General features: G+C 42.1%; 1 protein-coding gene across 1 annotated transcript in view; it reads left to right on the top strand.

Annotated features, from left to right (window-relative positions):
* The first annotated feature begins 11,123 nt into the window (after positions 1–11,123).
* The window catches only part of LOC126278905 (orexin/Hypocretin receptor type 1-like), a 1,200,512-nt gene continuing 1,185,148 nt past the window's right edge, over positions 11,124–26,487 (top strand). The window contains exon 1 of the mRNA XM_049979179.1: positions 11,124–11,189. The gene's annotated coding sequence lies outside the window, so the exon portion shown is untranslated. The remainder of the gene's footprint in view (positions 11,190–26,487) is intronic.

The raw sequence follows: 26,487 nt of genomic DNA, 5'->3' as shown, positions 1-26,487 counted from the left end.
CATACCCACACCCTGCCGTCGGACCGCCACACTGTGTACCTGGATTCGTCACTCCATACAACGTTTTTTCACCGTTCAATCGTGCAATGTTAACGCTCCTTACACCAAGTAAGGAGATGTTTGGCATTTACTGGCGTGATGTGCCGCTTATGAGCAGCCGCTCGACTATGAAATCAAAGTTTCCTCAACTCCCACCTAACTGTCACAGTGCTTGCAGTGGATCCTGATGCAGTTTGGAATTCCTGTTTGATGGTGTGCTAGATGTCTGTCTATTACACATTACGGCTCTCTTCAACTGTCGGTGGTCTCTGTCAGTCAACAGACAAGATCGGCCTGTAGGCTTTTGTGCTGTACGTGTCCCTTCACGTTTCCTCTGCACTATCACATCGGAAACAGTGGACCTAGGGATGCTTAGGAGTGTGGAAGTCTCGCATACAGACGTATGATACAAGTGACATCCAGTCACCTGACCACGTTCGAAGTCCATGATTTCCGCGGAGCGTCCCATTCTGCTCTCTCACGATGTTTAATGACTACTGAGGTCGCTGATATGGAGTACCTGGCAGTACATGGCAGCACAATTCACCTAATATAAAAACGTATATTTTTGGGGATGTATGGATACTTTTGATCATATAGTGTACCTCTTGCATAAACCATTACCTTATTTTATTTTATTTACTTTTTTACTGTAGTGAATAAAGCTACACCGCTCCTGTGTCGCAAGGTACTGTAGAAGAAAATTTGCTGTTTACCGTAATCCCTTCGACAACAATAACGATAACATTAGTTGATATTTTTATGTCTATATTATAGATAGCAGCACGTTTCCCTTAGTTAAGCACCCAGATAAATTCCTGAGCTTTATTCAGTGACCGCTGCTATGATATCAGTGAAATGTATGATGCTGATGGTTTGTTAGAGACAAACAACTGCCTCATCGAGATAGTTTTCTTCAAAAATGGTTCAAATGACTCTTAGCACAGCGGAGTTCATTCGTCCCCTAGAACGTAGAACTCCTTAAAGCTAACTAACCTGAGGACATCACACACATCCATGCCCGAGGCAGGATTCGAACCTGCGACCGTAGCGGTAGTACGGTTCCAGACTGGAGCGCCTAGAACCGCTCGGTCACGCCGGCCTGCGTGGTTTCCTCAATACATCTTCAAAATGCTAATTATGTATCATTGGTAACACTGAGCAACACTGCTTTATAAATAATTCTTCCATCTGGCTCCCAAACAATGCAGCAGATTGAGACATGCTCACCTGCATACTTGTTGCTGCTATCCAGTTCCATGTCATTAACAGCATTCTAAAGATTTAATGCATGTTTCCTAATACCTAATAACTACTTGTGCAATATTTTTGTGGCATGCGCAAAGGAAACGTAGCGCTACAAGCTAACATTAAATTGAGCTCAAAAAAATCATTATAAATGTGAAAACCGACCACGCTTCCAGATGTAATAGCAGATCAGAAAAAAAGCATGTAAACTTATACTCCTATATTTTGTGACAAACTGTTTTAGATCTAGAAAAAAACTGAAATTTTACCACTGACGATGTTTTAAATGAATAAAAGTAGAGGTGAATGGTGAAACAGATATGCTATTTTTAGTTGTTTTTAACACTAGAACAGCAAAGGAGTCCAAACACAATTTACAACATATATTTCCGCAATACGGAATTCTGTTTTTATCATCTTTCAACTAATGTTCTTGACTTTTCCTTCTTCCTTCCTCATTTGACAAAAGTCTACTGCTATTTGCTGAACTTTCACAAGATCATGAAAATTTCATGAATTATACTGAGAGCAGTGGGAGGGGTCCAGCTAGACACTGGTGTAACTTCTCTTTAGAATATTGCTGTTCTCATAATTACAAAGATGTTTGCCTTGCATTTTGCTTACGTCAGCAATCACTGCCTCGAGTGATGGTATATGGATTGGCGAAATACGTCCATGCTGGACATTGTAATGCAAAATTCTTGTGTTATTTCGTGTTTTCCTGTTAGTGCTCACCTTTTCTGTTAGACAGTCCATTGTTGCTTGTAACAGGTATTTTCAAGTATATTTTGGGTGTGATTTCACTCATGAAGAGCTAATGCGTTTTCTGGATAACTGAGAAATTGAATCTGAAAGTGACTCATCGGATGTAGATAGCGATTCTGTGCCAAATATTACTGATGAAGATAGCGATACCGATAAGGAGTTATCGTCAGCTGGCCTCACATCATCTCAGTATCTTCCACTCGGTATCAAGAGCAAACTGGATTAACAGTGAAGATGGTAGCTAGCGATGGAACGGAATGAAATCTCGCTAATGCGCCGTCACTCAGAACAAGAGGTGCTTTGAACGTCCTGAAAGAGAGAGGGGGTTCAACCTCGTCTATCTGCCGTCGAGTAGATGATTCCGTCACCAGCACCTCGCAACGTCTTTTTCATGAATCGATGCATCATCATACACTAGGATTAATTTCTCATTTCTGAAAAACGAACTCGTGGAAAACTAACTCATCTGTTGCCGTCTTTTATGGAAATATCGCAGTTAGTTCTAAACAAAGTAAGGCGCAGGCTTCCCGTCCGGTTAGCCGTGCTGTCTAATGCACGGCTTTCCGGACGGGAAGGACTGCTGGTCCCCGACACGAATCAGCACAGCGGATTAGCGGCGAGGTCCGGTGTGCCGGCCAGCCTGTGGATTGTTTTTAAGGCAGTTTCCCATCTGCCTCGTCGAATGCTGGCTGCTTCCCCTCATTCAGCCTCAGTTACACTATGTCGGCGATTGCTGCGCCCACACTTCCACCAGGTACGCGTACACCATAATTACTATACCACGCAAACTTTTGGGGCGTTACTCTCCTCTGGTGAGAGATATTCCCAGGTGAGTCCACTGGGGGCACAATAACACTAGGTACGGTGTGGGGCGGCGGTGGGGTGAGTGGACTGCTGTAGCCTGTTGTGGAGGTGTGAATCACTGAGGGCTATGACGGGGATTCTTGGTCTCCAGTCCAATACAATATAATACATACAAGGCGCAGGTTTGCCAAGTTTGTGCGAAACAAAGCCACATTTAGGTTGTGAATATGTGCAGACGTGACATCCAAGTACATTTAAAATTCCTTCCAGTACCAAACAACCAGCCTCTGGTATAGTATGTCGTTCTCCGCCTCACAGAGCCATTTCAAAACCAAGGAAGGAACTTGGCAACAGGTTGCTACATCCATTCAGCTCGCAAAGAAAGTTCAGCAGAAGAAAACGTTTGTCGGAAACCCACAACTGTACGAAGAAAAACAATTCTGATTTACATTTCTCTACAAATTTACTGATAACCCAGAGTGCACACTGAGACTACGCCAAGGGTAGAAAAATAAGAATGTCAGTATTGGCAGCACACTACGTCCTGAATTACTATTGAGCCAAGAAGAAAAGGAGGACCCAGAAATTGCTACCTCCTAGAACGCCGCAAAGTATGGTGTGGTCGTCGTTCAGCTAATGCTCTTTGCAGGTTATGGCTGAAAGATGACTTTCACAAAACACTAAATGGCATCAATAAATTGCGTGGATCATCTATAGTCAAAAAACCAAAAGTATCTTGAGGAGGAAGGCGTGCAGTGTTCAGCTGGTAAATCGATTCACGAATTGGACACGACGAACAGTGGGACTGGGGTAACGAAGCCTTTCGAAAGAAGGAGGGGGTGGGAGAAACAAAAAAATACGAAAGAAGTGTCGCCGGCCGTTGTAGTAGAGCGGTTCTAGGTGCTTCGGTCTGGAATCGCGTGACCGCTACAGAAGCATGTTCGAATACTGCCTCGGGCATGGATGTGTGTGATGTCCTCAGGTTAGTTAGGTTCAAATAGTTCTACGTTCTAGGGGACTGATGGCCTCAGATGGTAAGTCCCATAGTGCTCACAGGCATTTGAACCATTTTTTGAGAGAAGTGTCAAATTGGAATGTGCAGAGGAAAGAAGGCTCACATCTGTGAGAAATGTAAAAAAACAGCTTGTGACGAAAGGTAGCAATAAGGCTCTGATGGTGTACTTTCAATGTTGAAGAACTACAAATGAAGTAAATGAACTAACGTTAAGGATGTTATAAATGGGTTACGTTTCCGTGTACACAATGAAGGAAGGTAACAGCGTTAGAACTTCGAGCTAAGGCTTTGCTTTAACAGTGTTCGAGAGGTATACATGAATGTAAGAGATATATGGGGGCGAAGAAAAATATTAAACAACCAAAAACACAACACATAACCGTGCCTAATACGGTGTAGGAAACCCGTTCGCATTCAAAACAGCTTCCAGTCGTCTCGGAAACGATGAACATAGATCCCGTATGGTTTGAAGGGAATCTTATACCATTCTTCTTGCAAAACAGCAGCACGTTCAGGTAAAGATCATGGAGGTGGATAGCGATGACGCACAGTTCTCTGCAAAGTAGACCACAAAGGTTCAATAACAATGCTATAGTTGATCCACGTGCTCACAAAACCAGTCCCGCACAACGTCAGCTATGTAAACTAGTGCTCTGTCCTCTTGGGAAAAGATATTACCATTTGGGATTAAACACTGTACTATAAAACGGAATGGACATTGTCTTGAAAGGAGGATATAAGATGAACATCAACAAAAGCAAAACGAGGATAATGGAATGTAGTCGAATTAATTCGCGTGATGCTGAGAGAATTAGATTAGTAAATGAGACACTTAAAGTAGTAAAGGAGTTTTGCTATTTGGGGAGCAAAATAACTGATGATGGTCGAAGTAGAGAAGATATCAAATGTAGACTGGCAATGGCAAGGAAACCGTTTCTGAAGAAGAGAAATTTGTTAACATCGAGTATAGATTTAAGTGTTAGGAAGTCGTTTCTGAAAGTATTTGTATGGAGTGTAACCATGTATGGAAGTGAAACATGGACGAGAAATAGTTTGGACTGGAAGAGAATAGAAGTTTTCGAAATGTGGTGCTACAGAAGAATGCTGAAGCTTAGATGGATAGATCACATAACTAATGAGGAGGTATTGAATAGAATTGAGGATAAGAAGAGTTTGTGGCACAACTTGAAGTGAAGAAGGGACAGGTTGGTAGGACATGTTCTGAGGCATCAAGGGATCACAAATTTAGCATTGGAGGGCAGCGTGGAGGGTAAAAATCGTAGAGGGAGACCAAGAGATGAATACACTAAGCAGATTCAGAAGGATGTAGGTTGCAGTAGGTACTGGGAGATGAAGAAACTTGTACAGGACAGGGTAGCATGGAGAGCTGCATCAAACCAGTCTCAGGACTGAAGACCACAACAACAACACTATGAAACTGACCCGACCAGTTACAATGGTCATATAATCCTTGGCAGTAACGTGAACTTTCAAAGTAACCTATGCGGCCCATGGAAAATCACTATACGACTTCCCGTATTATCAGCGATCCTCCACTGTCTTTCATTATTGGGAGGTCAAGACGTTAAAATAGTATGAAACAGTACTCATCCTACCCAAATTATGTTCTTCCATTGTTCCATGATCCAAATTTCATGGCTTACGAGCCACGTTTTCCTGTTTGCGAGCATCTGCATCACAAATGAGTGGTTCTGGAATTCCAGCTCTCCCTGCATTTTCCTGATTATAGCGCTCCCTTCGCTTTTTTTTTTTTTTTCGCGAGTGTGACATTCAGTTCCGCAGTGACTTTTACACCTACCGTCTTCTTATTTTTCGTCACACTCTTCTTCCACAACCGTCTTTTACGATTTCTAAACACACATTGTCCCGTTGACACTTGGCGAATGACGTTTTCCGCTTTTTCTGTAAGGGGTGTAAATCTTCGATACTGCGCCAGCAAACACTTCGGCCCCTTGACCAAGTCAGAATTCACTTAATTCCGACGTAATAAACACACAATTGCCCACCACACCGTTCTGACCACGACTGATATTTACAAAATATTAAGGACATTGCACAGGTGCCATTCGTGCTCAAATACAATGCATTTCTCGCAGTGTTTCCACTTTTTGGACCAACAGCTGCATGACTTACTTCAGATACGATGTATATTTTCGACGGAAATCTCATCAGGGGTCAAATAACCCACTCTTACTGTTCTACATCTACATTTATACTCCGCAAGCCTGCCAACGGTGTGTGGCGGAGGGCACTTTACCTGCCACTGTCATTACCTCCCTTTCCTGTTCCAGTCGCGTATGGTTCGCGAGAAAAACGACTGCCGGAAAGCCTCCGTGCGCGCTCAAATCTCTCTCATTTTACATTCGTGATCTCCTCGGGAGTTATAAGTATGGGGAAGATATATATTCGATACCCCATCGAGAAACTCACCCTCTCGAAACCTGGACAGCAAGCTACACCGCGATGCAGAGCGCCTCTCTTGCAGAGTTTGCTAAACATCTCCGTAACACTATCACGGTTACCAAATAACGCTGTGACGGAACTGGCCGCTCTTCTTTGGATCTTCTCCATCTCCTTCGTCTACCCGACCTGGTACGGATCCCACACCGATGAACAATACTCAAACATAGGTCGAACGTGTGTTTTGTAAGCCACCTCCTTTGTTGATGGACTACATTTTCTAAGGACTCACCCAATGAATCTCAACCTGGCACCCGCCTTACCAATAATTAATTTTATATGATCATTCCACTTCAAATCGTTCCCTAAGCATACTCCCAGATATTTTACAGAAGTAACAGCTACCAGTGTTTTTTCCGCCATCATACAATAAAGGATCCTTCTTTGTATGTTCCACTGTTCTGGGATTTAACACTTTCTGCTGTTCTAGTGTTAATTTCAAAGTAAATATACGTAAGGCAAAATAAGAGATGAAACACGTAGGAATAACCTAAATGTGACGCAGTTCGCTATCTATGACGTTCACGCAAAGATAAACAAATGATTACAATTTCTGAATGATTGTATGATTTATTCAATGGGAAGATCTTCACAAATTGAGTAAGTCAATAACGTATTGGTTCACCTCTGGCCCTTATGAATTGTCATTGATTGATATGGGTTGTTGGATCTCCTCCTGAGGGATATCGTGGCAAATTCTGTCCAAGTGGCGCACTGGATCATCAAAATCCAAAACTGGTTGGAGGGTCCTGCACATAATGGTCCTAACGTTCTCATCTGAGGAGAGGACCAACGACCTTGCTGGCCAAGTTAAGGCTTATTAAGTAGAAAAAAAAAAAACGTTCAGAAACTCTCACACTCTGCAGGCAGGCATTACCTTGCTGAAATGTAAAGCCAGGGTGGCTTGCTACGAAGGGCAACAAAACGAGGCATAGAACACCGTCGATGTTCCGCTGGGCTGTAAAGGTGTCGCGGAAGATAACTAAAGGCGTCCTGCTATCAACACAAGTAGTACTCCGGCTCATCACTCCTGGTTGTCCGGCCGTATGGTGGGCAACGGTCAGGTTAGTATTCAACCGCTGTCCGAGGCGTCTGCAGTGACGTCGGCCACCTGGAATCTCAATGACTGGAATAGAATTGTCCTCAGTGATGCGGGCCTCTTCGAACTGAGTTGAATCACCAGCGGAGATGTGTCTGGAACGCCCTGGATACCGGTGGGTAACGTCCTGACTGTCACCCGCCATATGGACCGACAACCAGCACTGATGGTGTGGGGTGGCACTTCTCTTCATAGCAGGACCCCTGTGGTTGCCATTATCGATACCCTTACAGTGCAGCAAAACATAGACAGTATTATATATCACGTTTCGTTTCCTTTCATGGTAAGCCATACTGGGCTTACATTTCAGTAAGATAATGCCCCCCTACACACTGAGAGAGTTCCTACCGCCTGTTTTCGTTCTTACCAAACCATACCTCAGCCAGGAATTTCGCCAGATCTCACCCCAATCGAGAACATTTGGAGCATATGGGAAGGGCCTTCCGACAATCTAGAGGTTTGGACGATGTAACGCTCCAATTGGACAGAACGTCACGATATAACTCAGGACATCCAACAAATCTGTCTATCAATGCCCAGTCGAAATACTGCTTTCGTAAGGGCCAGAGATGCACTTCTGAATAAGTGATCCATTTTCTCTGAAATTGTAGTCATTTACTTGTCTGTATATATACATCACATCTATCGATATTAGTCTCAATCAGATAATTACTTCGAGGTGCATTGGCTTATCTTTTAGTTTTTCTGTTTTACACTTAACTAAAGTGTGACATGTTATAAAGTTAATAATGTTCGAATAACCCTTCAAAATAGTTACTCTTGTGACACGTACACTACTGGCCATTAAAATTGCTACAGCAAGAAGAAACGCAGATGAATAACGGGTATTCATCGGACAAATATATTGTACTAGAACTGATATCTGACTACATTTTCACGCAATGTGGGTGCATAGATCCTGGGAAATCAGTACACAGAACAACCACCTCTGGCCGTAATAACAGCCTTGACACGTCTGGGCACTGAGTCAAACAGAGCTTGGATGGCGTGTACAGCTACAGCTGCCCATGCAGCTTCAACACGATACCACAGTTCATCAAGAGTAGTGACTGGCGTCTAGTGACGAGCCAGGTGCACGGCCACCATTGAACAGACGTTTTGGATTGGTGAGATATCTGGAGAATGTGCTGGCCAGGGCAGCAGTTGAACATTTTCTGTATCCAGAAAGACCCGTACAAGACCTGCAACATACCGTCGTGCATTATTCTGATGAAATGTAGGGTTTCACAGGGATAGAATGAAGGGTAGAGCCACGGGTCGTAACACATCTGAAATGTAACGTCCACTGTTCAAAGTGCCATCAACGCGAACAAGAGGTGGCCGAGACGTGTAACCTATGGCACCCCATACCATCACGCCGGGCGATACGCCAGTATGGCGATGACGAATACACGCTTCCAATGTGCGTCACCTCGAGCTCGCCAAACACGAAAGCGAGCACCATGATGCTGTAAACAGAACCTGGAGTCATCCGAAAAAATGACGTTTTGCCATTCGTGCACCCAGGTTCGTCGTTGACTACAGCATCGCAGGCGCTCCTGTCTGTGATGCAGCGTCAAGGGTGACTGCAGCCACGGTCTCCGAGCTGATGGTCCATGCTGCTGCAAACGTCGTCGAACTGTTGTTGCACATGGTTGTTGCCTTGCAATCGGCCCCATCTGTTGACTCAGGGATCGAGACGTTGCTGCACGATGCGTTATAGCCATGCGGATAAGATGTCTGTCATCTCTACTGCTAGTGATAGGAGGCTGTTGGGATCCAGCACGGCGTTCCGCATTACCCTTTCCATATCCTGCAAACAGTCATCTGATCTCGAGAAACGCGAGCAGCAATGTCGCGATACGATGAACCCGCATTCGTGATACGCTACAATCCGACCTTAATCAAAGTCGGGAACGTGATGGTGCGCATTTTTCTTCTCCTTACACGAGGCATCACAACAACGTTTCACCAGGCAACGCCGGTCAACTACTGTTTGTGTATGAGAAATCGGTTGGAAACTTTCCTCGTGTCAACACGTTGTATGTGTCGCCACCGGCGTCAACCTTGTGTGAATGCTCTGAAAAGCTAATCACTTGCATATCATAGCATCGTATTCCTGTCGGTTAAATTTCGCGTCTACAGCACGATATCTTCGTGTGGTAGCAATTTTAATGCCCATTAGTGTATGTATTTATTCCTGTCTTCTATATGTCCCTCTTCTTTTCCTCCTCTCTATATGAATCTCTTACTTCATCTTCTCTCTCTGTCTGTCTGCTCCACCTCCTCTCTCTCTCTGTCCAAGTCCTCCATGCTCTACTCTTTGTCCCCTTCCTCCTGCCCCTCTCTCAGACCACTTCTCCCCTTTCTCTGCTCATCTGCAACTCCCCCGCCAGCCACCAGCCATCTCCTCCTTCCCCCTCTGTCCACGCTTCTTCTCCCCCTCTAATTCCGTCTCCTCCTCCTCCTCCCTTCTTCCATCTCCTCCAACCCTTAACTATCGCCTCACCCCCCCCCCCCCCCCCCCATTTCTCCACCCGGCTTTAGTGGCCGTGCGGTTCTAGGCGCTACAGTCTGGAACCGAGCGACCGCTACGGTCTCAGGTTCGAATTCTGCCTCGGGCATGGATGTGTGTGATGTCCTTAGGTTAGTTAGGTTTAATTAGTTTTAAGTTCTAGGGGACTGACAAACTGATATGTTAAGTCCCATAGTGCTCATAGACATTTGAACCATTTTGAACTTTGAGATACTCTAATTCCTAGTCTTCTTTGGTGGAGTCCATGTATCCTTCCCTCATTTTTATCCATTAGTCATTAACACTTTCATCAACACTACCTGTTTCCCATTGTTCCATAAATATGTTTTCCAAACCTGATGCCTTTCCTACTTCTTTGAGTCTTTCTATGTTTAGTCTTTCCTTTGCTTTACCTCTCCAGACTTTTTTGAACTTGACTTCTATTTCTCCCACTACTAGGTGGTTGTCACCATTGATATCCGCTCCTGGGTAAGCTTTTGCATTCTTCAAATAGTTCCTAAACATTTTTTGTATCAGGAAGTAGTGCAACTTATATCTTTCCCAATTCAAATTTGATATCTATGTTTAACGTCTTCTTTTGTGGTGTACTAATAATGTGTTACCCATTCCTAATCCAAATTTTCCTACAATATCGCATAGTGCTCAGAGCCATTTGAACCCCAGTTCTCCATCCATGTCTTCCTACATTTTCTCCATGTTCGTCTCCTCCTGTTCGTTTCCATCCATTTTCTCCTCTCCACTGTCACTTTCCATCTCCTCCTCTTCCTCTGTCATTTCCTCCTCAACTATTGTGTTCATTTCAGCGGAAAAAGAACATCTGGAGATTGTCATTGTGTGTAGTAGAGATATAATTCGCGTGCCGGCGTATCGCAGCACCGAGTGCTCGTTCATCGTGCGTTTTGGTGTACGGGGCCTTCCGTGTCCGCACACCCTTCAGGTGCCGCCGGCAGCCACGGACGTCTCCGGCCGCCAGCGGCGTGCTGGCCGCGGGGCGCCCTCGCGCATGCGCACAGGGTGGGAAGCGGCCCGCGCACCGCGCGCCGCCCGCCGACGGTCCAGTCTGCCGCGCGTCGCGACGCCGCACGCCAGCCGACGCGGACGCGACCGCCGTGGCGCCGACGCCACACGACGCCCACGCGCACTCGCGGTCCGGAACTGTGCCCGCCTGTTATCACCCGCTGCTGCTGTGACGTGTCGTGCAGGTAGTCCGCCGCACAGCTGCCTGATTCTTTATCGCAGTATTTAGCCAGTTTCTAGTGCCACGACTCTACCTAGAACAAAATCGTAATTTGTGTGCCATTACTCGGTGTGGCCCATATAGCCGAAGACAGTGAAAGATGTCTCCTTCGGGACGAAGTTCACGCGCCGGTTCTGGTATCTCTCCACAATGTCACCACCCAAATATTACGAAGTAACGGTATGAACGTAAGGCGGGTAGGACGTCAAAACTGTCGACTCGGAGCAGGAGAGGCATCGCAGGAGATTTTAATTTCCGCTGTCTATACTGTTACAATACATTCATAATGCTTTGTCAGCATGACCAGGAAAGATTCAGGATTCACACCCACAGCAGTGGAAGTTCAAAAACACAACAGAATAATTTATTTTACATGTGAAATTTCATAATTTTTTCACTTACTAATGGCTGTATTTATTGCTATAGGTACACTTTTCCTCATACGTAAGAGAGATTCTTCAATGAATTTTGCACAGCATACAAATCATACTTACAAGTGTTTGAAACTCTAGAATTTACTTAATTTATGAAAAAATGAATGAGCTGATACATTTTAAACTTCATTTTTAGCAAAAATTCAAACTTTATAGTTAATTATGTCAATTTCTATCACAGTTTTTAATAGGATTTGGAAAATTCTAGAGTTTCGTTCACCTGTAAGTATGATTTGCATGCTGTGCAAAATTCATCGAACATTCTCTCTTACTTATGAAGAAAAGTGTACATATAGCAACAAATGCAGCCAATAGTATGTGAAAAAATGATGAACTTTCACATGCAAAAAAAATTATTATGTTATGTTTTAGAACTTCTACTGCTATGCGTTTAAATCGTGAATCCTTCCTTATCAAGCTGAGAAAGTTTAATGAATTTATTTGTAAAAGTATGGACCGTGGAAATTAAAATGTACTGTGGTGCGTCTCCTGGTCCAAGTCGAACCGTTTGACGTCCTACCCCCCTTAAGAAGTACAAATCAGTATTCTTACTCAAAATGTGACCATACTACTATCTCAGAACGCGATATATAGAAACAACGTAGACGAGAAGTTTCTGGTTCACAGAATTAATTTATGGTTCCCAGTGCTGAATTATCCGAGGCCATAATCCAGTACACCTTAGTGCATGATAACGGCTTCCTACGAGCGGAAACATTCTTAAAGGTTCTGAAGCATAAAACTAACCTGGCAAGCGGAGACGAAAGAATCACAGCTCATTCATTTTTTTAACAGCAGATCGTCGAAAATAAAAACAAAGTCTACCCATTGAATCCCATATCATTAAATTCCCTTCTTGATACGCAGTTACGAGAGTCTAACAGACGCTAAAGAACCTAAGATCATGAAAGAGATACAAAGCCAACATGAGACCTACAAAGTGGCAAGGATCGAGTATTACACAGCATTATTTTGCAGCTAATTATATTATCTTCACTTTCAACGTTTCCATATAGAAACAGAATACTATAAGCTATAAAATAGTTCATAACTATTTCCGTTACTTTGCACTTTAACTGGTTCTACATGATTGAATCTCCTCATTCGTGACTAGATCTGTGGAACGCAATGTATAAAGGAATTAAAAGCATTTCTATATGTAATAAAAATCTATAATTTCTAGTCAAGCTGATGTTCATGTCGGTTCAAACAATTAAGCAGAGACATTTTTTTCACAATTAAGATAGTCGACCTTGCTAAGAAAAATTACTCTGATAGAGAAATATTACTGCCCAGTCGAATAAAACACTTTTTGTTTCTCAAGATTTCAGTACTTCCTACGAAAGCCTGTAACAACTCACGTAATACAAGTTTTTAGTTCCTTGGAACATATCGACATATTCGATTCTTACGTAGTATAAAAATATGTGAAATTAAACTTCGGCTCATTAATAATACATTATCCTTGTCGACACATTAGCTTTTATGGATATATTTTCGTCAATCAAAGATACTGTTATAACAGCCTGCTGAACGACATGTAAGTTACAATGTTTTAGTTTTGAATTTGCACCGGTTTCTTTAATGTCACAAGAATCAAATTTTTATACTGTTCCGTAAGTAACTTTTCATAACCCATCTAGTAGTACAATAAGCTGTCTGCTAAGATCAATGCAAGTATTACAGTCGTGTTTGGAACTACCTTCGGATGTGATAACGGTGCCTTACAACGCTACGGTCATTAAAATGAAATCTGGTCATAAAATATGAAAACTCTTGAACGGGCGGTATTACAAATGGTAATAAGATTGTGAAGAAAAGTGTTTTTTGTTAAAGCTCTGGAGTGTCTCGAAATCGATGCTGTCTCCTGTGAGATAAAGTGAACCATAGCTACCATTATTTAGTTTCTTCACACGACTAAGTTAACGACCAAAGTGCCATAGTGCCACCTAACAGGACCAGAAGATTGTGATTGGGAAAAATGGCAGTCACACTAAATTACACTGACGATACGCACAAATTAATCACAGATATGGAAATTCAGTAATGAAACCGAAGGACAAATACCCAGAATTCTTACAATTGTGCTTTTTCTACCATTCATTTTATTAATGGTGAAATGTGTCACAACAACATTTTCGTATAAGGGCTTCTATAAATTACGTACGGTTACTAAAGATGTATAGTCAGGAGATGAGAAAATTTGATTGATCCTTGTAAAGGTTTATGTTTCAGTTTTCGATATTTGACTTCTTGGCTTTGAGATACTTGAAAAAAATCATTTGTCATTTAATGTTCGTCTAGACATACTCGGTACTATCGATGCACTAGGAAGAGATAAGCGGCTTAGAGCAAATCTGACTGTAATTAACACTCCAGTTTCCTCGAAAGCTGTATTAGGATCTAAAATATTTATTTCGTATTGATGTACGATTATTGAAGGTCGTTTTGTGCTGAAGCCGTTTTCGTAGTAGCGATTTAGTGCTGTTAATGAATATTCAAGTTCTTTGTTTATGGTCCGACGTGGTAACTACAGTATTAAACAGAAGACTACGAACTCCTAGACACACATCGGTACCAGTAAATGCTTACCGGCATACAACAAACCGCTCTTACTTAATTGCGAAGTAGTTATTGGCGCATGGGAAACACACACGACCGGGAAAAATGTTCTTCAGCGGAACAACAACCGATTTCGAATATAAAATTGACAGTTCGTTTATTTCTTCTTACTTACCTCTTGATCTTCATCTCAGATGATTGTGATGATAAATATTTTGCAGTTCTGCTTCGCATGGAATCCAGTCCAGTTGCTGGAACAGCGCTTGAAAGAAAATGGAGAAATATAATTCATGTAAAAGAATGAGCTTCAGTTCGAAGACTGTCGTGCACTATCCAGATAAACTCTTCGTGCGTTCGCTGGGAAAATTAACTGAACATTCGAATTTTAAAAAGGAACATGGCTCAATGTGTGACACTGCCAGCTGGATATTTGTTAGACATGGCGGTGAAAAATCAAAGCCACGACGAATCGTGTAAGTCTTCTCTACCTCTAACGTTCATAAGACGTGTTAAGGACTGCAGGCTGGCGCAGAAAACTCAGAAACGGTCTACAAGACTTTCCTATATTAAATCGTTGACACAATGAGATATTTCGTGATTATGACGCGTTGTAGTGAAGGAATGGCTGTGGTGGATATCATAACCGCTTTCTCTCTTTTTTTATCAGTCCTCTGAGTAATTTGATGTAGCCCACCACGAATTGTTCTCTTGTGACAACCTATTCACAACAGAGTAACAGTTGTACCCAACTTTCTCAGTTATTTGTTTCGTACATTCCATTCTCTGTCTTCCGCTACAGTTTCTACAATTAACAGCTCCTTCTACTATCATGGTGTCTGAATACTTGTCCTGTCATTCTGTCCCTTCTTCTGGTCCATTTTCTCACATGTTCCTCTCCTCGCCGGTTCTGTGGAGAACGCTTTCAGTGTCTTCTTTTCCGATTTTCCCATATCCCATGATTCGCTACCATTCAATGCTGTGCTTCTCAGGAACTTCTTCCTGAAATGAAGGTCGATATGTGATACAAGTACACTTATTTTAGCCAGAAATGGCATTTCTTATCTAGACTGCCTTTTATGTCCTCCTTGCATCGTGAGTCACGTTTTATTTTACTTCTGGAGTAGCATAATTGTCTCACTTCTCCCATAACTTTGGGACCCCCAGTTTTCATGTTTTGTTTATCGACAATCTCATGCCTGCTACTCCTCGTTAGTTTAACCTTATTTTGGTTTACTCTCCATCCACAGCTTGTGCGCATTCAGCTGGTACTACAGTTCTTCGTCACTATCACTCACAATAGCTATATAATAGCTAATCTTATCATTCATATCCTTTCGCAATAAAGTTTAATTGCATTCCTGAATCTTTCTTTTATTTCCGTCATTGCATCTTCGATGTATAGATTGAACAGTAGGAGCGAAAGACAACATCCCTATTTTACAATTTTTTTAAATCCAAGCACACCTTGTTCTTTCTTATTTTTTTCACTTTTCATTCTTGTATATATTAGAGGTATATCTCATAGTTCCTATAATTTTCGTAGGACTACTCTTAAATGGAAGTAGAAACGTGAAGTAAGTCCACAGGCCCTAAAGAGCTCATTGGTACCGAACGACCGCCGTGTCATCTTGTACCATTGGTGTCGCTGAACTCGGTATGGAGGCGATGGAAGGGTGTGGGGTCAGCAAAACGGTCTCCCAGTTACTGTCAGTTTTATTGACGTGCAGCTGCTGCGCAATCTAGTAGGTTGTCAGTTGTCGTCACGAGGCTGAGTGCAACCCGTTCCATTTTTCCTACCAAAGAAAAATCCTGGCGGTACCGGGATTCGAATCCACCTCCTACATGTGGCAGTCAACAGCACTGACCACTTAGCAACTGAACCGGCCTGGAGCCAGAAGCAATGACAGAATATAAGCCTGTGTGGACTAGATGTTGTACCCTCCAGCAGTTAGGTATTTAATCTTCATTACACGGAACGTTCAAAATGGTACAAATGGCTCTGAACACTATGGGACTTAACATCTAAGGTCATAAGTCCCCTACACTTAGAACTACTTAAACCTAACTAACCTGAGGACATCACACATATCCATGCCAGAGGCAGTATTCGAACCGCGACCGTAGCAGCAGCGCGGTTCCGGAATGAAGCAAATAGAAACGCTCGGCCACAGCGGCCGGCACATGCAACAAACTATGCTAAATTCTTTCTTCAGAAATCATATAGCTAAAAGAGCCTTCTATACCAGCTTTTATACCTGCTGGCCATTGGAGTTACACCACCATACCGATGGCAAGCAACTAAGGTTTTATTGGCATGCAGAGTGTTACAATATTGGAAGAGTTGATGATTAACATTTATGTGCAGCAACAAAGTTGGTAGAAATAATAACATCTACGTTTTTTGTATCCATACATATAACAAACATGTATGTATGTATGTATATGCATGAGTGCATGTGTTTTTGTGGGTGTGTTTGTGCGGGTGTGTCCCACATCTCCGCCAAAACCAGTGACCGATTTCTACCAAACTTGATACACATATTCTTCACTGTCAGGCAACAAACGCTGTAAGATTAAGAACCACCTTCCTCAGTTCAGGAAATGTCATAAACAATGAAATGCGTGAAAAACTGCTTCATCATGCATGACGCTTAAGGGTGATAGGACGTCAAAGGGCCGACTTGGAGCAGGAGAGTCACCACAGGACATTTTAATTTCTACTGTCTATACTTTTACAAATAAAATCATAAAACTTTGTCACCATGACCAGGAATGATTGAGGAATCACACCCATCGCAGTGGAAGTTCAAAAACGTAGCATAATACCTTTTTCTGACATGTGAAATTTCATCACTTTTTTTACTTATTACTGGCTGCTGTTGTTGTTATAGGTACACTTTCTTCCTACGTAAGATAGATTCTTCGATGAATTTTTCATAGCATACAAACAGTAGGTACAGGTGTAGGAGACTCTAGAATTTTCAAAATTTATTAAAAAACTCTCGAAAAATTGAGAAATTACCTATAAAACTTGAGTTTTTTCTAAACATGAAGTTTAAAATGTAACATTTTATTCTCTTTTTCATAAATTAAATAACTTCTAGAGTTTCATACACCTGTAACTACGGTTTGTGTGCTGTGCAAAAGTCATCAAAGAATCTCTCTTACTTAGGAAGAAAGTGCACCTATAGCAACAAATGCAGACAGTAGTAAGTGAAAAAATGATGAAATTTCACGTGTAAAAAAATGTTTTTTACGTTTTTGAGCTTCCACTGCTATGAGTATGATCCTGAATCCTTCCTGGTCATGTTGTTAACGTTTTATGAATTTATTTGTAAACGTATAGACAGTAGAAAATAAAATGTCCTGTGGTGCCTCTCCTGCTCCAAGTCGGCCAGCTTGACGTCCTACGCCCCTTAAATGCGTTACATCTGTGCTGCTACCTGTATTCGCAATAAATTTCGCAAGTGGTATCCACATGTGCCTCTAAATGCAGTTACAAAAATTAAGTCAAGGTACTACACACAGTTCAGGAGAGATGATGTCATATACACTGAGATGGGTGAAAAGCAGCCCCATTGTGCGAGGCGTTTAAATTTCTTACTTCTTTCTTAGTACGTCTATTGCTAATATTTTTTGCAGACAGTTTTCACAGATGCCTCTGAATGTACCTACAATATTATATGGTTGTATGACACATAGATCCACAGATATGATGTCATAAAGACTGAGATGCTGAAAAACAACCACATCAAGCATGACGTTTTAATGTGTTACTTCTTTGTTACTAACGCTATTGGCAACGCATTTTGCATACAGTATCCATCCATGTCGTTGAATCTATCGACGTAAATATACCATTGTAGGACACATAGTTCAAGAGATATGACGTTATAAATACTTCGATTCGCGAAAAATGTCGCGTCGTGCAAGAAGTTCTAATACACTTAATTTTAATACTTTTACAACTAAGATTCTCCTACAGTCGAGTCTCCTTGTGGGGATTCCTGATATCTGGTACCGCTTCTGACAGCCTTCAATGGCGAAATGAAGAAGGTTGTAGGCAAAAACAATAACCGTTTTTAGAGCTATGAAGAGGCGTTGTCGCATAGACGTTTAAAAATCGCGTCGTAGACACATGAAGCAGCTGCGCCTAGCGTACAGAAACCGTCCTGGACCATAGTTTTTAATTTGTATACTGTACTTGTCGATTTGTACATTATGCATATTTATTTGTACGACTGATGAAGGTGTTTTCACGAAAACATGGAAATTAAATTTTTCCGTACTTCACTGCAGAGACAGTTAATTTTTTGTTTTCATTCCTAATAGAAAACTGACAAAATGAACTGCTGGGTAATGCTGTGTTTGTCAGCTAGTAAACAAATATTATGCAGCCATTTCTCATTCAGGTATCATGTTTTAGTGTTAAATGTTCGTGAGAGGATTGTGTTACGCATCGCTTAACAAACAAAAACTGTAAGCTCACATAGATGTTCCATAGAGGCAGGGCAGTGACCTATAGTTTATCATTCAGGGATATTGCTGCTCGCATTCGTCGTGATCGCTCGATTAGTATGCTATTGTGAAATCGATAGATCGAAGAGGACAACATTTCTTTGCATTTAGACAGTTATCCATGTGGACAGTGCTGTGACGTCTACAACACGATTATTACAGCTTCCCTTGACTTGGTGGCAGAGAGACGCGTGCTTGCAGTGTTATTGAAACTATACGTGGCACCTTCGTGTCCATTCTGCCAAGTCCCTTTTGTGTTGATGTAATCATGATAGGCGTTTCCTCAATTAGAAGTTCTAGGAGGACGAACGTTATCAGGGTGCATTTTTCTGTGTTACCTGGATCCAGTACAAGATGTGACGGAATTGGGTGCCATAATGTACAGAACACAACCATCTCAGGTTCACATAGCTACTAATTTGGACAATAGCCGTGCAATTTCTGATATGGTAAGGTCGGTGGCTGTACACCATCTTCGAAGTACCAGTGACATCTTTCAACAAGATAACGCAAGACTGCATGTTAATACTCCTAGATGCAAAGGGTAACGACTGCTGCCCTGGCCGGAGTGTTATGTGGACCTCACAACATTGGTAACATCTCGTTATGGGATGAGGAGAGATTCGCACGCCTCCACAAGTCAGCCTAAACGACTCATAGTTCTGGCATAATGTCGAAGCAGCATGGAGTGACTAACCTATATCTACCATTTAAGCTTCGTTATTACTACTCGTTGTGTATCCCCAAAACACCCAAAAATTTATTAATAAACTCTCCCTACTCTATGGCATACCACAACATGCAAAATTCCTCCTCATATTGTAATTTTAAGACCAACGGTGTATATCCTTCAGTGGGTGGCAGGTTTCTTTGTAGTTTTCAACTATGCCCCTGAGATTTGGATTTCCTTTCGAATTAACGCTAGAGTCACGTAAGAGTGTTTGGGGAACTTGACACGTACTCAGTGGAATAAGGATTCAATATCCTGTCCAGCGATCTTGTTTCACAATTTACGATGTTTCTGTAAATCTGTCCTCTGTAAGGGTAGGTCTTACACGAATACCCCTGCTTCTTACACTTCAGTTTGCATCATTATTTAAGTCTCTATCTACAAATTTGTGACTCTAAACAAGCAAGACAAACCTGCAAGAATAACCTTAACTATACTACTGTATAATGTTTAAGGGCGAAATCATATGTACTTTGTACTATTTCATTAAGATTTACGTATTACAAGCAGGCTTTCAAATGATTAGACGATCACCAGGCAACAATCACTAGCGCCCCCACATACATAAGCGTAATAAAACAAAATCTTGAAAAACAAAGCCTTTGCAAGTACCCAGGGTATTTGCTCGAAATGTATTCAACACATAACTAGCGTTAGTCGTTACAACTTATATTCATTTATTCGTTAATGATGCTTCCTTTCGATGTTTTTGTGTCTATGAAATATAAAAGTTAATTGTGCATCTAAAATACGAAGTATATTCACTGTTTATTGCAAACAAGGGAAAATAAATTTGACTATTATCAAGGTGTAGATTGTAATTTAGGTTGTAAACTATATGTCGCCAACAACCTACAGCAGGAGAGCCACAGATTGATTATAAACCAATAACGGTCAAAGGATATGAGTAATGGAACAATGAGAGTTCTATCTTATTCTGCATTGTTGCCAGATCTCCACAATGGAGTGGAGCGAGGTGGGACAGTGGTTAGCAGACTGGAGTCGCATTTGGGAGGACAATGGTTCAAACCTGCATTTGGCCATACAAATGTAGATTTTTTGTTATTTCCCTTAACTACTCAGACAAATGCCAGGATGGTTCCATTGTAAAGGCATGGCCGATTTCATTCCCCATCCTTGACATCATCTGATCTTGTCTTCCATACCTAATTTCCTGTTCACAACCTTCCTTTCCTCTTTCCACCAAGGTGACACCTTCCCATTTCCCTAACCGTCGCTCTCCATTTCCTCCTTTCCTAGACAAATTTGGTGAGTTAAATATGGCGGAGAAAATGATATTGAGCATTATCTTTTTGATCATGAAAGCTGGCTCAGCCTGCATGGTTGCCAAATTTAACTGAACCTAGTTCAATTGACCTACCAAATACATTGCTGGTGTTGAGTGGTGGATTCTAGACCACAAGTTTATTAACATATTTATTAAAAACATGAACCTCTTTATTAAAATACAGAAAATGATGTAAGACTGTGAGCAGCTAAACCCAGAATTCATTAAATTAGTTGACAACAACACAAACGTTAATAGATATTAAGCAACTTTCAGAAATGACAATGAAATTGAAAAAAATACTTCTTGAGAACAATATTAAGTCAAAAATTACAGATGTTAAGAACAGAGCCTATAAAATCAACCTGCGTGCCCAAAATTAAAAGTTTCTATATCATTTCGAAAATCCCTAACATTACCATCAGTCATCCACTGTCACACATCTGTTTGAAAATAAGTGGAGGGAAGAACACTGGTTCCAATCAAGCACAATAAAGAGACAACATTAAATTCAAAATGTGATACAATTTGTAGTTGTAGAGCCAAGAAATATCTATTTCTTCAGTTAAGTGTGGATGGGGATAGCTACTAGGCTGGCAGACACACTCAATGAAGGCCTCTTTAGCTACACCAACAAAATGGACATGCATGTGGTAATCGAATAATAGATCGCTCACCGTAATTTATTACGAATCGAAGCATCGGCTCCCATCAATTAGGTATTATGATGAGTTTGCTAAGAATCAGAAACCAACCGATCTATTCACCAGATGCCCCTGCACCCACTTCTTGAAGCTGGCAGACAGCAACCCAACTTGGCATCAGAGTGGGCATAGGCCGCTTGCAAATTCAAATGCTGAGAACAGGTAGAGTTCTGTTCATTGTAAAGAGACATTTTTTTTAAATGGGCAACCTTCACAGTCCCAGCCGACACTCGATCGTACCGAACTCGCAGAGACCAAAAGCTCAACTTTTAGAAGCAGAGCAAGAATACTGTCAACCACGACCTCATAGCGTTAACTCCAGGCTCTATCACGCACACTGCTCAACCGACCGTCACTTTGAGAGTGCCTCTTGACAGCGACAGCGCTTAAATTCTGGCGTCAAGAATGATTCATTTTCACACTGAAGTAGGAAGGAAGACATAGAAATGAAAGATGTGTGCACTTGCTTTTTATTTGTTTAAAACCATTGTCATTGACAGAAAACATGGCACACTGCTACATCCATCCGTAACGACCAACCTCACGCCACACAGTGCAGCGCCACAGCCGCCGCCGCCGCCCACAAACACAAGCCTGCGATGGCTGCCGTGCCCCCCTCCCCCTCCACCCCTTCCACCTGCCCTAGCCCCCATGTAACAGAAGACGTTCCACTGAGGTAAATATATATCGTGGGAATGTCATACCGACAGCAGAATTTACAGAGATTCGACAGTGTGCCACACCACTAGAACTGTTCAGTCGTTTTGACTGTAATAATTATCCAAGAAATTTGCTATGTAACATAATTTGTTGCCCCTCCTCTAAGATCATAGACCGAGCTCTGACTTAGTATACAATATAATTTATTAAGGGTTCCGTAATTTTCAACTTTATTGATTTTCCAAGAGGTTCACTACGTGCATTACCAACCTAGCTTTCTGTCCCTCCTCTGAAGTCAAAGGGTCATCGAACAAAACCTGACTTGTCTGCCACCCCATCAGACTTGTACAGAATACCACACCAGTGCCTCTGTGCCGTTCTGTGCCAGGCCACCCCACTTTACAGGTGCAGTGTGGCCACAGCAATCACTGCTGGCTTCTATCACATATTTGCAGTATGAGGCTCCACTAGGCACTGTGAGTGACAAATGCCCCTACACAAATGCAAAAATCTACTAAAGACGGATGGCCTACATTACAACTGTCAGTCCTCTTCTATAGCATTGTATGTAATCCGTATCAGATAGGATTCTGTTCCACGATTCATATCACCTTTCTACATAAGAATGTGAGTCTCCTGGGGGCAACACCATCATTCCATTATACAGAAAGCTGTCCCGTCCACCAGCTTGATATCACAATGAGAAAAATAAACCGTTAAGAATAACATTGATTCCTTAGGACAGGTCATGACGGATATACCTAGCTAATCCACACCTGCTCTTCCCGTTTACAACAGATGACACAATAAAGTATGAACTTTGTAATAACTATACAGCAAAAATTAGATGGATACCCCAAAATTCCACTTTACAAAGTGTAATGTGGAAACCTACAATCACTTAACCTCTGTTACTGTTCCATTCGCTTGAAAGGCAATTTGTAAACATAGCTCGCTCATCTGAAATGTCACAGTCTTTTTCCACTGGCAGTTTACATTATTATAATGTGGCACTTTATTTCGCCCTTTCTTCCATTGCGTATGTGTCAACTCGTTAAGCTCTTAGCAGCTTGTTGTGTGCTGTGCTATGTGATCGACATTCTACTTTCACTATGTGATGAAATGTACATGGGTAACTAACAGCAGACATCAACACTGAGTGTTTTTACTGGTCAAAACGCAGACCTTCTCCTGCATGTAGTTTTCGCTCAGGATTCGATTACATATGTGGTGTTGGTACTCACAGCACCAGGGAGTACCAGAGCACAGTCGATACGCCGCGCTCAAGACACTCATAGCGCAGTAACTGTATGCGTTGGCATTGCAAACTACACTGAGGTCCACCAGGGGCCACAGCTGCCAGCCCTAGGACATCACGTGCGTTGATAGTGATACGCCGATGCCTCGTTAAATACCGCAGCACTGAGATACGGTGCACAGTTATGTTCAGTGCACCGAGTCATATGCAGTCTCTCTTTACTGTAGCGTCTACGAGCTGCAGTGTTCGTCTGCCGTCTCCGAGACTTAGGCTCCGTAGGCATCATAACCCAACTGTGAACTCTATATAGGTATCACTCAAGGCATGTGACAAGCCTTTAATATTCTAGATGACTTTTAACAATTTCACATGTCGAAGAAGAAGCTGTTGAGTATTTCTTCATAGTTAACAAATATCATTTTACTACTAATTGTTGGGAATCCTTCTGATTGAACAAAACCTACACTGTCCTGCGTTCCCAAACCATTTTATTCACCGCACGTCTGGCTACAAAACCATGTTTTCTAACGTGATCTCCGTTCACAGCGATGGCCTTACATGTTTATGATGTTGACCTGTATGCCCACATGGTACCGCTCAACTGGTTGATGTTGGAGCCAACTTCTTGTGGCACCAATAACCTCCCCATCATCCATGTAGAGCTTCCTGCGAAGTGCATCGATTGATTGGGTCAAACAGATGGAGATCGGAAGATTGCCTTTATAGTCTTCTTTTAGACGGTGTGGAACTCAGCAAGAACACACCTTTGAGTGTCCCAAATGGTAGTCAAGTCTTACAGCATTACCAAAAGAGACGTCCAGTTCAGCAGCGAGATGTCTGAGCAACATTGCAGTAGTCACAACTGCATGTGGCAGGCGGATGGCAAGGAGGAAATCGGAATGATTTGCGCGAATTTGTCGCGATGACGAATGATGAGTCGCCCAAAGACGCCCTTGGTTTTGTTCACTGCCAGGTCCCCATTGAAATTCTGCGAACGCCTATGAATATCAGCCATCTTCTGGTTTTTCGCCAAAAGTATCTCAATGACAGTTCTCCGCTTGCAACGCACCTCCGTACAGACGCCACTTTGGAGGTTACGTTTAGCAACCCCATCTATAGGAACTTCATGAAACTATAAAGGATGAAGCGGGAATATTCCAAGATCTCCCACGACAAATTCGGCATTTATTTCCACCAACATTGACGATAAACCTCCGTATTAAGTCTAATTTCTCGCTGCGGTCATATTGTGAAATACATAGTACGTGATCAAAAGTGTGTGGACACCTGGCTGAAAATGACTTACAAGTTCGTGTTGCCCTCCATCGGCAATGCTGCAATTAAATTTGGTATTGGCCCACTCTTAGCCTTGGTGACAGCTTCCACTTTGGCAGGCAAACGTTCAATCAGGTGCTGGAAAGAATCTTGGGGAATGGAAGCCCATTCTTCACCGAGTGCTGCACTGAAAAGAAGTACCGATATCGGTCGGTGAGGCCTGGCACGAAATCGGCTTTCGAAAACATCCCAAAGGTGTTCTGTAGGATTCAGGTCAGGACTCTGTGCAGGCCTGTCCAATACTGGGATGTTATTGTCGTGTAACCAATCCGCCACACACCATACATTATTAACAGGTGCTCAATAGTGTCGAAAGATGCAGTCACCATCCCTGAATTGCTCTTCAACAGTGGGAAGCAAGAAAGTGCTTAAAACATCAATGTAAGCCTGTGCTGTGATTGTGCTACGCAAGACAACAAGAGGTGAAAGCCCCCTCCATGACAAATACGGCCACACCATAACACCACGGCCTCCGAATCTTACTGTTGGCACTACACACGCAGGCAGGTGACGTTCACCGGGCAATCACCATACCCACAGCCTGCCATCGGATCGCCACATTGTGTACCGTGATTCGTCACTCCACACAACGTTTTTACAGTGTTCAATCGTCCAATTTTTACGCTCCTTACACTAAGGGAGGCGCCGTTTTCCATTTACCGGCATTATGTGTGGCTTATCAGCAGCTGCTCGACTATGAAATCCAAGTTTTCTCAACTCCCGCCTAACTGTCATAGTTCTTGCAGTGGATCCCGATGTAGTTTGGAATTCCTGTGTGATGGTCTGGTACATATCTATTACACATTACGAGCCTCTTCAACTGTCGGCGGTCTCTGTCAGTCAACAGACAAGATCGGCCTGTAGGCTTTTGGTCTGTACGTGTCCTTCACGTTTCCACTGCACTATCACTTTGAAAACAGTGGATCTAGGGATGTTCAGGACTATGGAAATCTTGCGTACAGACGTATGACACAAGTGACACAAAATCACCTGACCACGTTCGAAACCCGTGAGTTGTCGGAGCGCCCCGTTCTGCTCTCTCAAGATGTCTAATGATTTCTGAGATCGTTGATATGGTAGCACAATGCACAATGCACCTAATATGAAAAACATATGTTTTGCGGGTGTCAGGATACTTTTGATCACATATTATATATGGAAGAAAGTGATATGTAATCCAAAACATACACTCTCTCAAGATCAACAGTATGCCTTGTGAAACGGTGTTGAGGGTAAGTGGAAAACTTCTAAGCCAAATCCGAAAAGAAAACTTTCAATTATGTTTATTTACCTGAACACCTGTTTAACAGTGACAAAACCGTTTAACAAGGGGTATAATAACAGGCACTAAGAAATCGTTCATACTTCCATGAAAATGACAGCATTAACGAAATAGTTTAATGCTCCTTCAAATAACTTCCAGTTATACAAACCGTTACAAGTTTAAAAAAAAAACAGTAAATTACAAAAGATCAGAAAACAAATGGTCAATTGACATCAAATTATTAGCCTGAGCTAGCTCAGACACCGTTCAATCACTTGAAACGTAAAACACACGTACAGCGTAAACATTAAAATGGCATAACAAAAACTCGCACGCCAAAAGATCTTGAAAGACACTTATAATTTTAACTGAAAGATACAAGTTTACATACTTCGGCACAGTAGTCCATTTACAAGATCACTGTAGTAATTTCAAAGTAACAACAATACAAAACTATAGTCGATTTCTGCACATAATTTTAAAAAAAATAATTTCCTATAAATTAATAAA

This window comes from Schistocerca gregaria, chromosome 6, assembly GCF_023897955.1.
Source record: "Schistocerca gregaria isolate iqSchGreg1 chromosome 6, iqSchGreg1.2, whole genome shotgun sequence".
NCBI lineage: Eukaryota > Metazoa > Arthropoda > Insecta > Orthoptera > Acrididae > Schistocerca > Schistocerca gregaria.
This window is presented reverse-complemented; position numbering and strand designations above follow the sequence as displayed.